Below are 14,094 nucleotides of genomic sequence, written 5' to 3'. Positions count from 1 at the left end.
GCACCCATCCATTGTTTACAAAGACTGGGATTGTCGCAAGACCCACCCAATAAGCTTGTTCAACTGATGCTAACGGATCGGATATTTATCAGATATCCAACCCAAATCCGAATCCGATAAGTCAGATCTCGTTGCTAAAGTAGGACCCTATTTATGGAAGTCAATGAATCAGATTTTACCCGATATCTGACCGGAAGCCAAAACCATATCCAATTCTAATAGGATGCAGATATGGTTTTGAGTTTTCGCCATCGACAAACATCTGAATTTGATGGATATCTGAATCCGTTTACATGTAAAAAAGCCTATCTAGTATAAGATTTTTACCATCCAAATCCAAACCTGAATTCAAATTCATTTAGCCAACATCCAATTAGTCCAATATCGTATTGGCCACGTGTGATACGATTCCGAACCATTTGCATCCCTAACCCTATTAATAATCGTAACTGGAATCGGTATTGGATTTTGCATCCATGTCTGATTAAGATCCGAATCTGACTAGAATCCGAGTCTGAATATATGGAAACATCGGGATTTTAAGTTACTTATATCTGGATTCAGTTTAAGCTGATCCTATCCGACTCCGAATCTGGTTATGTCGGACTCGGTGTTGCCTAGATCCGACCCGTTTATATGCTTACCCCTGATCTAGCCAGACATGGAAGTAGGTCCTGACCCATCTATCGTGGGTCCAATAGATTTATGGGATTGGGGCTTGTGGGTTTAGAATCCCAGTTAGGCCTAATCATGTAATTTTGATTTCGTAGCATGGATCCAAATCGGGCCTCTGATCAACTGATACAGTGGTTTTACTTAATAAGTTCCTTCTCAGGTCTATTTTTGGGTGAAACCCACTCCATGCTGAATTATGTTGAATGTGGTCCGAACTCCAAAACCAGTAAATGTTTCTTGAGGGCCAACCCGGATTGAATCTACGCATTACAGAGTCCGACCTAATCAGATTAGAATGGGATCAGATAAACCCATTAACTGGCTTGGATCTTATTCGGATTCATATTTAAAACCCAGTATGGAGTCCAGATCCGATTATTAATCACAGCCGAATTTGGTTGCCAAAACCAACAAAGTGAATTTGGATTCGAGTTTGTTGTCGGATTACATCCAACCCGTTGACATCCTAATCCTACCTGAGCTCAGTTTGCTTTTGGAAAGATATTGAAAAATCTTTGTGAACAAATAAAAATAAAAAATATAAATAAATCCAAGATAAAGAGATGATGAAGAGCAACTCGTGAATTTATTGCAATTCAGCCTATATCGGAGACTGTGGCATATTTCACCCACAATTAGTCCCGAATCATATTTGGAAGACTTTCAATTGGATCCAATTTGAAGGTTGTACTATTTGTTTCGAATTTTACCGACACAATTAGAGCTGAAAAATGAGACGAAATGCTTATGGTTTAGCTCGTGCTTATGTTCTAATGTAGTCCATGCAAACACTAGGCAAAGACACCTTGTAACTGTCCTGGATAAGATTGGACATGGTGCACTTGTTCAGCGTTGTTCGCGAATTGAATGCCCCCCTAAAAGTTCATTTGAACTCGTAAAATAGACTAGCTGAGCCAAACATGAACAACGTGTTTGCCTCATTTCGGTTTGTATAGGCTTGTAAAGTAAAAATAAATATATAGTAAATGCAATTTATATCATATAATGTGATGCTTAATTAGTAATTGAAGTTCTTTCTAAAAAAAATAGTAATTGAAGTTTTCAGCTTGCAATGACTAAGTTTAGAGTTCAAACATTATTACTTCCAGCTGTGAAACAATGTATTTTTTAATGAAAAATGACTATATTGGCCTTGTAAAATGTTGTGATTTCATAAATGTCTCACAATTTACGGAAATCCTTTTATGTCCAAAATGTCTTATTTTCGATTTTCTTAGGATATTTTTACCGTTCGCACAAGTAAACATGTTGATATTTGTGTGATAGATATGTATATTGTCCAAAGGTCACGTCTCAATAAAAAGAAGATTTGCATGAACATTTTGTTGAACTCATGAAATTCACATAAATTATTTGTGAACATGGTTAACGCAAGAGATTTACATCTAAAATGCACAGATTTTTTGAGATTCGCAAAGCTGATGTGAACCGTCTAGAATTTAAAAATATCATCTTGACAGGTTCGCTCTATATATTTACGACAATCTTGATGCTCACGCAGACGTTATGTGAACCTCCTTTAACTAAAAAATCACTTAAAGCCATGACATACATACATAAATGTATATCCCAGTCACAAATGTGTGTTGCAAATATCCCTTTGTATGTTTTTTTATTCGAGCTCGACAAGTTCGCATAACAAATTTGTAGATATCATGACCTTTGCGAAAATATTATGCAAAGCTCTTTTAACTAAAAGCTCTCATAAAAACTGAGTGTATGTTTGTAAATGTGTGTCTGACATTTGCAAATATGTATCTTTAATGTCCTTACCTTTGCATGTTTTTTTATTCGAGCTCAGTAAGTCGGTATCACATTTGCGAACATCCTAACATTTTTACATGTGAACTTCCTTTAACTAAAATCGCATAAAGTCATGATATCCATAAATGTATGACATGAATTTCGTAAATACTATATGTGAACTTCTTATTAATGCAATGTCAATCTATTTTAATGTATGAATGTTATTATATTTGCATGCTTTCTTATTCATATATAAAGTCATTAGCAGTTATTGTTTTATTTTTTTGTTTCTCTTTAGAACCCTAACAGTTTTTTCTCTCTCCTTACGACAATTCCCGGCATTTCATCTTCTACCATTCTAGTGAAGTTGCAACAACTTTTTGGTCAACCTTCCATGTCTTATGACCCATAAAAACTTAGGATAAAAATGTTTTTTTACTGGATTAAGTTATATATATATATATATGTTGGACTCGTAGTATTTGTGTTTGGTTGTTGTCATGAATAATTTATATTTGTTTGCTTGTATTTTATATAATATTCGGTACCAGATTATACGTTTATGGTTATTCTATTTTGGGATAATAGGGTTAGAGTTGACTCTATACAAACATTTAATTTTGGTAATGGGGTTAGGGTTAAACTAACTATTTTCAGTGTGAGACAACAATCGTGGTTAATATAGGCAGATGTGTCAATTGAATATCTGAAGGTTATATGAATGGCATGTTGTTACATGTTATTTTCATTTGTTGCATGATGTGTGGTTGGTGTAGGCGGTTAATGATGACCTCAGAAAGGGTTAAAGTACATTATTCTTTTATTGAAAAAAGAGTTCTATAATAGTATTAAAAAATAGTAGCTTTAAGCAATTTATGACTTTAATGTCTCGTAAACTTAATATGTCAAAGAGTATATGAGCATCCAATATAGTTATTTTGCAGACATAGATAGCTAGAAAATAATTATAATCATTCTAATTGATGGTGATGTAGACTCTATGTTATATAGTAGTGATGTTTACTTAATTGTTTACATCATACTACATAACAAAGTTAAATAAGAAGTAGTTGAAAATGATTTTTAAGAAGCACTTGATGAGCGAAATAACCACCAAAGAAGTTGTGCATCAAACGATGTTGTGAAACATATCAATAATATGCATTTATATTAGGCAATATCGGTTGAGGGCAAATATCCAACTCTCCTAAATTGTTCGCAATACAAATGTTCATAACATGCATGTAACAACCCCAACTCATACCCCTTGCAAATTACGTTTTTTTTTTATTTTTTATTTTTTATTTTTTATTTTTTATTTTTTAAACAGTGCAGAAAACTTCCTAGAGACCCGGGACCCTCACAGTTTCAATACCAACTGGATAGCCAAACACCACAAAGAAACTTACAATCATTATTTATAAGAACCAAACAACCTCTTAATTTATGAATCAAAAATCAATCTTCAAGTCAGTGTTCTACTCAATAAAAAATAACGTAATGATTGATTGAAGCAAGGAACTGAAAAGAACAGTAAACTAAACGACAAAAAAAAAGAGTCACTCTGTCTACAAGTGAAGCCGTCAAGAATCAAGTGTGACTCTCGTGCTCTCCCAGTAGCTGTCAATCTCACTGATCACATGTTCATGTGAAAAACCAATAAAGTAGGGTGTCAGAATCGAAATTTTGGGCACAACTACTTCTAGTAAAACCAGGTGAGATAAAAAATATAGATAAGATTTCATGTAATAATTTGAGTGAGTGCATATATAACAATTTGCAATGTCTAAGTAATCACACATGCAACAGGTTTTGTATACTCACTAGAAAGGAACAGTAAAGCAGTGACATATAGTATGAACTAAGTAACAAAGTCTTTCAGCATGCATTTAGGAAGTAAATAACATACACCCACCATCATATCATGATTTAAAGAATAATTCAAATATGCATGATCTAGTGCATAATACAAAAATGCATGAATTTTGTGCAATACATGATTTCTTTTGATATCTTTCATTTAAGTTTCTCTTTTTCTATATGCATGCCCTATTAAATGCATACAACTTTAAGTTCCTTTTTTTAATTACCGTTGCACGCAGATACACCAAACAGGTACAATCTCTGAGGTCAAGTTAGGTTTTTAGATTAGCATAGCACACAATTTATAATTTATTACTGGGTTTCAAACTTAGCCCTCGACCGAATCACCGTCGGAATATTAGACTTCCACATCTAATGTCGGGGACACAAGGGACACCCCATGCCCACAAGTGTTACTTTCTTGGTACCAAAAACAACAGTTGTGTCAAACAAAAAACCCCCAGGTAAAGTGACAGACTCTCCCTAAAATCATGGTAAGGAGAAGGAACCTCAATATCGGGTCCAAAGGATAAGAATAAAGCATACAAAGTTTTTGCATCCTCACAGTCTCCCCAAGACCGGATCTCTAAGATCCCCATTCTTCAAATGGGAGATCTCAGAACGTATATTACATTGTTATTTATTATTATATTTTATTAAAAAATCAATTCCTTAAGTTTTGCAACACCATATGCAAAACTAAAGGTAAAAGCTCGCATATACCCCGTGAGAGCCATCACAGGACCTCGGCCTGTAAAAACAAATAGAACAGTGCAATAAAATGAAATATTAATAAAATATGATTTTTGCGAAGCATTGAAATGAATAAGAAAAAGCAATCCCACAGCTCGGGCTTACCAAGCCCTCGATGATTCATTTCGATCACCGAAGCACCATATGCAAAAATCATAACCACGTGTAATGTATGCAATGATGTCAACATGCCTCTAACGCCCAATCATATATGTACCAAATTAACCCATTAACAATGAGCATGAAATATGGCATTCCCATATGCAATTTGACATGCGCATGTTATACCCTTTTCATGTGCATATGCTTGGTATGCACATGCACACATCTTTATGCGACCCATTGCCAACATGCTCCTATCCATGAATCGCCTTGGATTGGACAAGAGAACATTCATGCATTTATGTATATGCAACAACACACGTCAATTTCATCTATGTGCAAGCTCTTGAAATAAACTTTATCATGGAATAATGTTTAAGCATGTCCCAACAAACATATAAACAACTTCAAATCCTAGCATATAGGGAAATCAAAGTGCAGGTAGATAACTCATGCTCGAAATTTATCCTGCATCGAGAGATTTGAATTCCAGATTTCACTAATCACATAACCAGACACTGTTTACATAAGCTAAAAGCATTATGTCATTAACATAATATGATTCCAATATGAGACGATTCTCTTAATTGGACTAATACAAGGGTCAGTGTGTTGTCAATGTGTTTATCAATACCAAATAACAAATTGCAAAGTATTGAACCTAGTAGTAAAACCCCCTTTTTTTTATTCACACTCATACCCAGCCGACCCCTGTCAGCTGGGTCTGACAACGTTTGCACAAGCCTGCTTCGGGCCTGTGTATGCTGCCTACCGAAACATCATGAGTACAAAAAAAAATTTTATGAATAAATCTTTTTTTTTTGAAAGGCACATGCTCAGCCCAGCCCAGCCGACCCTGTCGGCTGGATCCAAAAGCATTTACACATGCTCAATTTGGCCCTATGTATGTTGTCAGGGAACAATAACAATAAGGACCAAAAGGTTATTTACTCATTTTATTATATACCCATATTTTTTTTGAATGAAACGAGTCACAGGCCAGCACCCAGCCGACTGGGTCAGCTGGGCCTATCGCCCTCTAATGCATAGCATTCTTTTTTGTTTTTTGATTTCATGCCCAGACGATCACTCGACTGGGCCTGCTATCAAGGCTGAGGCCTGATCGGCCAACCGAACTGAGTTTGGTTCATCCATCAGCCAATACCCACGAAACCTAAATGGCCCAACACGTATTTTTCTTGTTGGGAAACAATAAAAACACAGAAAAATACAAAGAATACAGGTAGTTCCTGTATTACTCAAAAGGGTTCTCATGAACCCTCATCTCAAAGGATTACATGAGATCGAAACCACATTCGATTTCTCGCCTAGATTCAAGAGAAGCACCGTACCTTTTTTTTATTAGTTTTTTGGCGATCAGAGACAGCCATCGCGAGAGAAGGGTCGACTGATGTTGCTTTCTTTGTTGCTGAGCTAGGGGGGTTACGTCCCTAGTGTCACCTCTTCACACCGCGTGCAAGAGAGAGAGAGAGAGAGAGAGAGAGAGAGAGAACGATGGGGAAATGGAGAGAGAGAGAGAGAGAGAGAGAGAGAGAACGATGGGGAAATGGAGAGGGAACGGGAGAACGAGGGATGAGGGATGAAAAAGAAGGCCGAGTGAAGAGGGCGAGACCCTCTCCACTCCCCTTTTATCGCACTGAACCCCTTCCCCTCTTTCCAAGAAACGCGGGGTCGGTTACATCTTCTGTAACTGCCTCCCTCCTCCCCTTCGATATTTGCAAGAATTGTGCCCTAGGCACGATTCTTGTTTCTCTTTGTTTTATAAAGTGCAGCCCAGGTTCGGGTTTTAAAACCCTACCAGGTTACGGGTCCGACCCGGGTTCCTGTGTTTTTTTTAAAAGATTTTTTTTTTCTAAAAAAAAAGCACGGGTTTTACATCCTTCCCTCATTGAAAAAAATTCGTTCACGAAATTAGAACGTACCAAACAAGTGTGGGTAGTGTTGACGCATGTCTGCCTCAGGCTCCCAAGTGCATTCATCTAGCCCATGATGCTGCCAACGCACATTCATGAACAGAATTGTCCTATTGTGTAACACCTTTTACTGGCATTCCACAACCTCTATCGGCTTTTTGTTAGTAGTTAAGTCAGGTTGTACCTCGATTGCCTCATAGTGAATCATGTGTGAGGGGTCCAGTACATACTTTCTTAACATTGAGACATGAAACACATCATGAATCTGTAAAAACTGAGGAGGAAGTGCTACTCGGTATGCAGTCTCTCCGACCCTTTCAAGGACTTCGAATGGGCCAACATACCTTGGACTCAACTTTTCTTTCTTTCCAAACCGAAAGATACTTTTTGTCAGCAAGATTTGAACAAACACGTGGTCGCCTACCTCAAAATTGAGTTCTCTACATTGCTGATCGGCATAACTCTCCTGCCTACTTTGAGCTACAATCAACCTTTGTCGTATTAAACGCACCTGATCTGTATAGTGTTGGATGATTTCTGGAGACTCCACTGCTCTCACTCTAACCTCATCCCAACATATAGGAGATCTACAAGGTTGGCCATATAGTGCTTCATACGGGGCCCTACCAATACTAGAATGAAAGCTATTGTTATAAGAAAACTCTGCAAGCTTCACATGCTTGTCTCAATCACCTGTCCAATCCAAAGCACACGCTCTCAACATATCCTCGAGCATCTAAATCGTTCGTTCTGACTGCCCGTCTGTCTGTGGATGGAAAGCAGTACTGAACTTCAAGGTAGTGCCAAGGGCCTTCTGAAACTGGAGCCAAAATCGAGATGTGAACCTCAGATCTCGATTTGTCACTATCGAATGAGGCACTCTATGAAGTCTAAAAATCTCATTCACGTAGAGATCGGATAGGCTTTCCAAGCTTTGACTAATCCTGATTGGAAGAAAGTGGGCACTCTTGGTCAAATGGTCCACAATCACTCAAATGGCATCTCGCTGTCGTCGAGTTTTAGGCAACCCTACGATGAAATCCATTGAGATATCATCCCACTTCCATTCCAGAATCTTGAGTGGCTGCAGAAGTCCACCCGGTCTCTGATGTTCAATTTTCACCTACTAACAGGTTTTCACTCCGCGATGTCACGCTTCATCCCATTCCACCAGTAAGTTCTCTGAAGATCTTTAAACATCTTGGTGGAACCAGGGTGAATGAAATATCTAGATCTGTGAGCTTCACTCATTAGCTCCTCCCGTAATGCTTTCAGAACTCACCATCTGTCTCCAAACATGATGGTTTTGTCCTCCTCTCGACGAAATTGCGCTTCTGGCTTCTTGGCACTTTCACATAACTTCTCAAAGTCTGGATCTACTAACTAAAGTTCTTCGATCCGATCTATGATCTCTGGTCGTGCCTACATCCAAGTACAAAGAATGCTTCTGGAGTCATCAGCAAAAGGCTGTCACCTGACAAACTCCTCGACCAGATCCTAACTGCATCCAATCAAGCTAGCTGTTGTGACTGATGGCTTTCTACTAAGTGTGTCTGTCACCGCATTCGTCTTATCTGGATAGTAAGTGATGGAGAAGTGATAGTCTTTCAGGAACTCCAACCACCTATGTTGCCTCAAATTCAAATCCCTCTGAGTGAAGATATATTTGAGGCTCTTGTGGTCGGACATGACCTCAAATTGTTCTCCGTAAAGGTAGTGGTGCCAATCTTCAACATGAAGATTACTCCCGCTAACTCCAAGTCATGTGCGGGGCAATTCTTCTCATGCACCTTCAGTTGTCAGGAAGCATATGTTATGACCTTTTTGTGCTACATCAGAACACAACCCAGTCTAGTCTCTGATGCATCACTATATATCACAAAACCACTCGTACCAGAAGGTAATGTCAAAACCGATGTCGTGGTCAACCTCTTTTTTAACTCTTGAAAATTGTCTTCGCATTGAGGAGACCACTCGAACTTCACTCCTTTCTGCAACAACTGAGTCATCGGAGCAACTATTCGTGAAAAATCTTGAATGAATCGACGGTAGTAACCTGCCAATCCCAAGAAACTTCTAATGTTTGTCACCGTCTTCGGTTGTTCCCATGACAAAACGACATCTACCTTGGCTGGATCAACCTCAACTCCTTTTTCGAATATCACGTGACCGAGAAACATCACCCTATCAATCCAAAATTCGCACTTTGAGAACTTTGCGTAAAGTTGATGTTCTCTTAGTGTTTGCAGCACAACTCGCAGATGCCCTCACTGATCTTTCACACTCTCCGAGTAAATCAGAATGTCATCTATGAACACAATGACAAAAAAAATCAGTCACAACTTGAACACGATATTCATCAAATCCATAAATGTCGCAGGGGCATTAGTAAGTCCAAAGAACACTACCAAAAACTCATAATGCTTATATCTGGACCTGAATACAGTCTTAAGAATATCCTCAGTTTTAATCCTCAGCTGATGATATGCTGAACAAAAATCGATTTTTTAGAACACCTTTGCCTTTCTCAACTAATTGAACAAATCATTGATCCTAGGCAGAGGGTACTTGTTCTTCACTTTCACATGATTCAGCATGTGGTAGTCAATACAAAGCTGCATTGAACCATCTTTCTTCTTAACAAAGAGGATCGGTGCACCCCAAGGAGATACACTCGGTCTAATAAATCCTTTGTCAAGAAGCTCCTACAATTGCTTCTTCAGTTCCCCTAACTCAACAGGCGTCATGCGATATTGAGCGCGAGAGATTGGTGTCATATCAGGCACTAGCTCGATCGAGAACTCAATTTCTCGATGCGGTGGCAAACCTGGCAAATCCTCGGGAAAGACATTTGGGAATTCGCGGACAACATCCAATTGATCCAAAGGGTGTCGCCTGATTATCTTGAGCGAACACACCGGCCAGAAACACCATGCAACTTTGCTTATGGTACTTGGAGACCTTCAAAGCTGAGACGATCCTCACCCCATCGGTCGGTCTCGTCGAATGACACAACAATGTAGACAATTTGGGATGCTCCAAGATAACCTTCCTGCCCTGATACTGGAGGGGCGCATTATGCTTGGACAACCAGTCCATACTCAGAATGAGATCATAAAAATGTCATATGCAAAATAACCAAATCGACGGACAACTTATGACCTTCAATCACCACGCATACTGCTGGAAATTACTTCCCGCATGAAAAGAATGCACCCATAAGTGATATCACATCAAGAGCCCTCTCGAGGCTAGATGGAACCAAATCAAGCAACTTTGCAAACGAAGAAGAAATAAAGTTGTGTGTTGCACCCGAATAAAACATCACACGTGCAAAGTGTTCGGCAACTAAGAATATACCTTCGATCAGATCAGCCTGATCACCCTGGGAGGTTGTTGTCGCCGCATAGACCCGCCCATTGCTCTTGCGCTGACCTTGCTGCTGCTGAGGCCTCTGCTATTGTGGTGGTTGTTGCTTCCCTCCCGGAACCGCAGGCTTGTTCGGGCAGAAGGGGGCAATGTGCTCTGACTACTGACACTTGTAGCAAACCCCCTTGAAAGATGGACAAAAACCTGGTGGATGGTTCTTGCCACACCTGCGACATGCCGGTTGGGCCTTCCTTCGTTGTCTCTGCGGTTGAGGTCGACCCCGTTGCCCTCCCTGCTGTCGCCCATCACGGGTTCGCTGCTTCTTGTAGCTCTGCACCTTCCCTCCTATTGGTGGGTTCTTCCTCGTCCCGCTTGAAGAACCCCCTCTGTTGTCGCCCTTCTGAAATCCACCCTTTGATCTCTCCCAATCCTCAGTCAAAATGGTAGCCGAATCGATTGCATCAGCCAAAGCAGTAGGCCGACTCGTCAGGACGCGAGTTCGCAATCCATCCTTCAAGCCGCGCACAAACTTCGTCGTCCTCGCCTTCTCATTCTTGAAGAGGTTTGGGCAATACCTCTCGAAGCTCCAGAACCTGGAAGTGTAGTCCACCATACTCATGGTCTTCTGGGTCAAATTGAGGAACTTCTGTTGCATCTGTTCCTCGACGTAAGAGAGAAAGTATGCATCCAAAAACTCCTATCTGAACGTCTCTCAGGGAATCACATCAAAATCGACGAACTTCATTCTTCGCAGGGTGTCCCACCACTTCTTGGCATCGCCTTTCAGCCGGTACATACCAAAAGGTGTCTTTCTGTCCTCGATGACAGATAAGACGTCAAACGCTCGCTCCATCTCCTCGACCCAGCTCTCGGTAGCCTCTGGGTCTGCCTTCCCTGAAAAGGAAGGCAAATCCAACTTCAAGAACCTTTCGAAGGAAACACCACCCATATTCGCGCCAACGTCAATAGGAGGGTCACACGCGACTGCCTGTGCCACCTCTGCTGCCTGAGCAGCATGTGTTGCCTGCATGGCATGTGCCGCCTGCAAAACCTGAGCAGTTTGTGTTGCTTCACTATCATGGTCTCGGTCAATGTGTAGATGACTTCCATCATAAAGTTCCTTTGCTCATGCCAGTTTGCGGGAGCATCAGTGGAAGATGAAGCACCTCTCCGAGAGTACGATATCTACAATGTGCATATTTCTTTCACAAATTAGACCCTTGTCGATCCTACCCCCTTGGGGTTGATCACAAATAATAATCGTTTATACACACATACTAAGACTTTTAATTTCACACCAATACCAATTGAACTATAAATGCAATCAATCATACATAGTTCACATACTTTATATAAAAGTATTAAATAGTCTTACCAGTGAAGAAGACTACTCTGGAGGACGAGTCACAACTAGTCAACGCTTCAGGACAGATCTCACATACAAAAAATAAAAATTTAATATTCAAAGATGATAAATTTGCAAGTCTTTGTGGTGGCTCTGATACCAAACCTGTAACGACCCCAACTCATACCCCTTGCAAATTACAGTTTTTTTTTTAAACAATGCAAAAAACTTCTCAGAGACCCGTAGTCCTCACAGTTTCAATTTCAACTGGATAGTCAAAAGCCACAAAGGAACTTATAATCATCATCTATAAGAACCAAACAACATCTTTATTTATGAATAAAAAATAAATCTCAAAGACAGTGTTCTACTCAATAAAAAGTAACATAACGACTGACTGAAGTAAGGAACTGAAAAGAATAGTAGAACTAAACGACAAAAAAAAATACCACTCTGTCCACAAGTGAAGCCGTCAAGAACCAAGTGTGACTCTCGTGCCTTCCTAGTAGCTATCAAACTCACTGATCACCTGTCCCTGTGAAAAAACAATAAAGTAGGGTGTTAGAACTGAAATTCTCTGCACAACTACTTCTAGTGAAACCAGGTGAGACAAAGAATATAGATAAGATTTCATGTAATAATTTGAGTGAGTGCAGATATAACAATTTGCAGTGTTTAAGTAATCACACATGCAACAGGTTTCATATACACAATAGGAAGGAACAGTAAAGCAGTGACATATAGTATGAACTAAGTAACCAAGTCTTTCAACATGCATTTAGGAAGTAAATAATATACACCCACCATCATATCATGATTTAGAAAACAATTCAAATATGCATGATCTAGTGCATAACAGGAAAATGCATAATTTTTGTGCAATGCATGATTCATTTTGTTATCTTTTATTTAAGTTTTCATTTTTTCATATGCATGCCTTATTAAATGCATACAACTTTAAGTTCCTTTTTTTAATTATTGTTGCCCGTGGATACACCAAATGGGTACAATCCCCGAGGTCAAGTTAGGTTCTCAGAGTAGCTTATCACATAATTTATAATTTATTACTGGGTTTCAAACTTAGCCCTCGATCGAATCACCTTCGGAACATTAGACCTCTACATTTAATGTCGGGGACACAAAGGACACCCCACGCCGACAAGTGCCACTTTCTTGGTACCAAAAACAACAGTTGTGTCAAAACACACTACATCTAGGTAAAGTGACAGACTTTCCCTAAAACCGTGGTAAGGAGAAGGAATCTCAATATCGGGTCCAAAGGACAAGAACAAATCCCACAGAGTTTTTGCATCCTCACAGTCTCTCCAAGACCGGATCTCTATGATCCCCATTCTCCAAATGGGAGATCTCAGAACGTATATTACAATGCTCTTTATTATTATATTTTATTAAAAATTTAATTTCTTAAGTTTTGCAACACCATATGCATAAGTAAAGATAAAAGCTCGCACATACCCCGCGAGAGCCATCACAGGACTCCGGCTTGTGGAAACAAATAAAACAGTGCAATAAAATGAAGTATTAATAAAATGTGATTTTTGTGATGCATTGAAATGAATAAGGAAAAGCAATCCCACAGCTCGAGCTTACCAATCCCTCGATGATTCATTTCGATCACCGAAGCACCATATGCAAAAATCATAACCATGTGTAATGTATGCAATGATGTCAACATGACTCCAACGCCCAGTCATATATATACCAAATTAACCCATTAACTATGAGCATGAAATATGACATTCCCATATGCAATTTGACATGCGCATGTTATACCCTTTTCATGTGCATATGCTTGGTATGCACATGCATGCATCTTTATGTGACCCATTGCCAACATGATCCTATCCATGAATCGCCTTGGATTGGATAAGCGGTCATTCATGCATTTATGTATATGCAACAACACACGTCAATTTCATCTATGTGCAAGCTCTTGAAATAAACTTTATCATGGAATAATGTTTAAGCATGTCCTAACAAACATATAAACAACTTCAAATCCTAGCATATAGGGAAATCAAAGTGCATGTACATAACTCATCCTCAAAATTTATCCTGCATCGAGAGATTTGAATTCCAGATTTCACTAATCACATAACCAGACACTGTTTACATAAGCTAAAAGCATTATGTCATTAACATAATATGATTCCAATATGAGATGATTCTCTTAATTGGACTAATACATGGGTCGGTGTGCTGTCAATGTGTTTATCAATACCAAATAACAAATTGAAGGGTATTGAACCTAGTAGTAAAACCCCC

Source organism: Nuphar pumila, chromosome 5 (genome assembly GCF_984573655.1).
Source record: "Nuphar pumila chromosome 5, dmNupPumi1.hap1.1, whole genome shotgun sequence".
Lineage (NCBI taxonomy): Eukaryota > Viridiplantae > Streptophyta > Magnoliopsida > Nymphaeales > Nymphaeaceae > Nuphar > Nuphar pumila.
The sequence above is the reverse complement of the archived record's forward strand: the minus strand, read 5'-3'. Positions refer to the sequence as shown.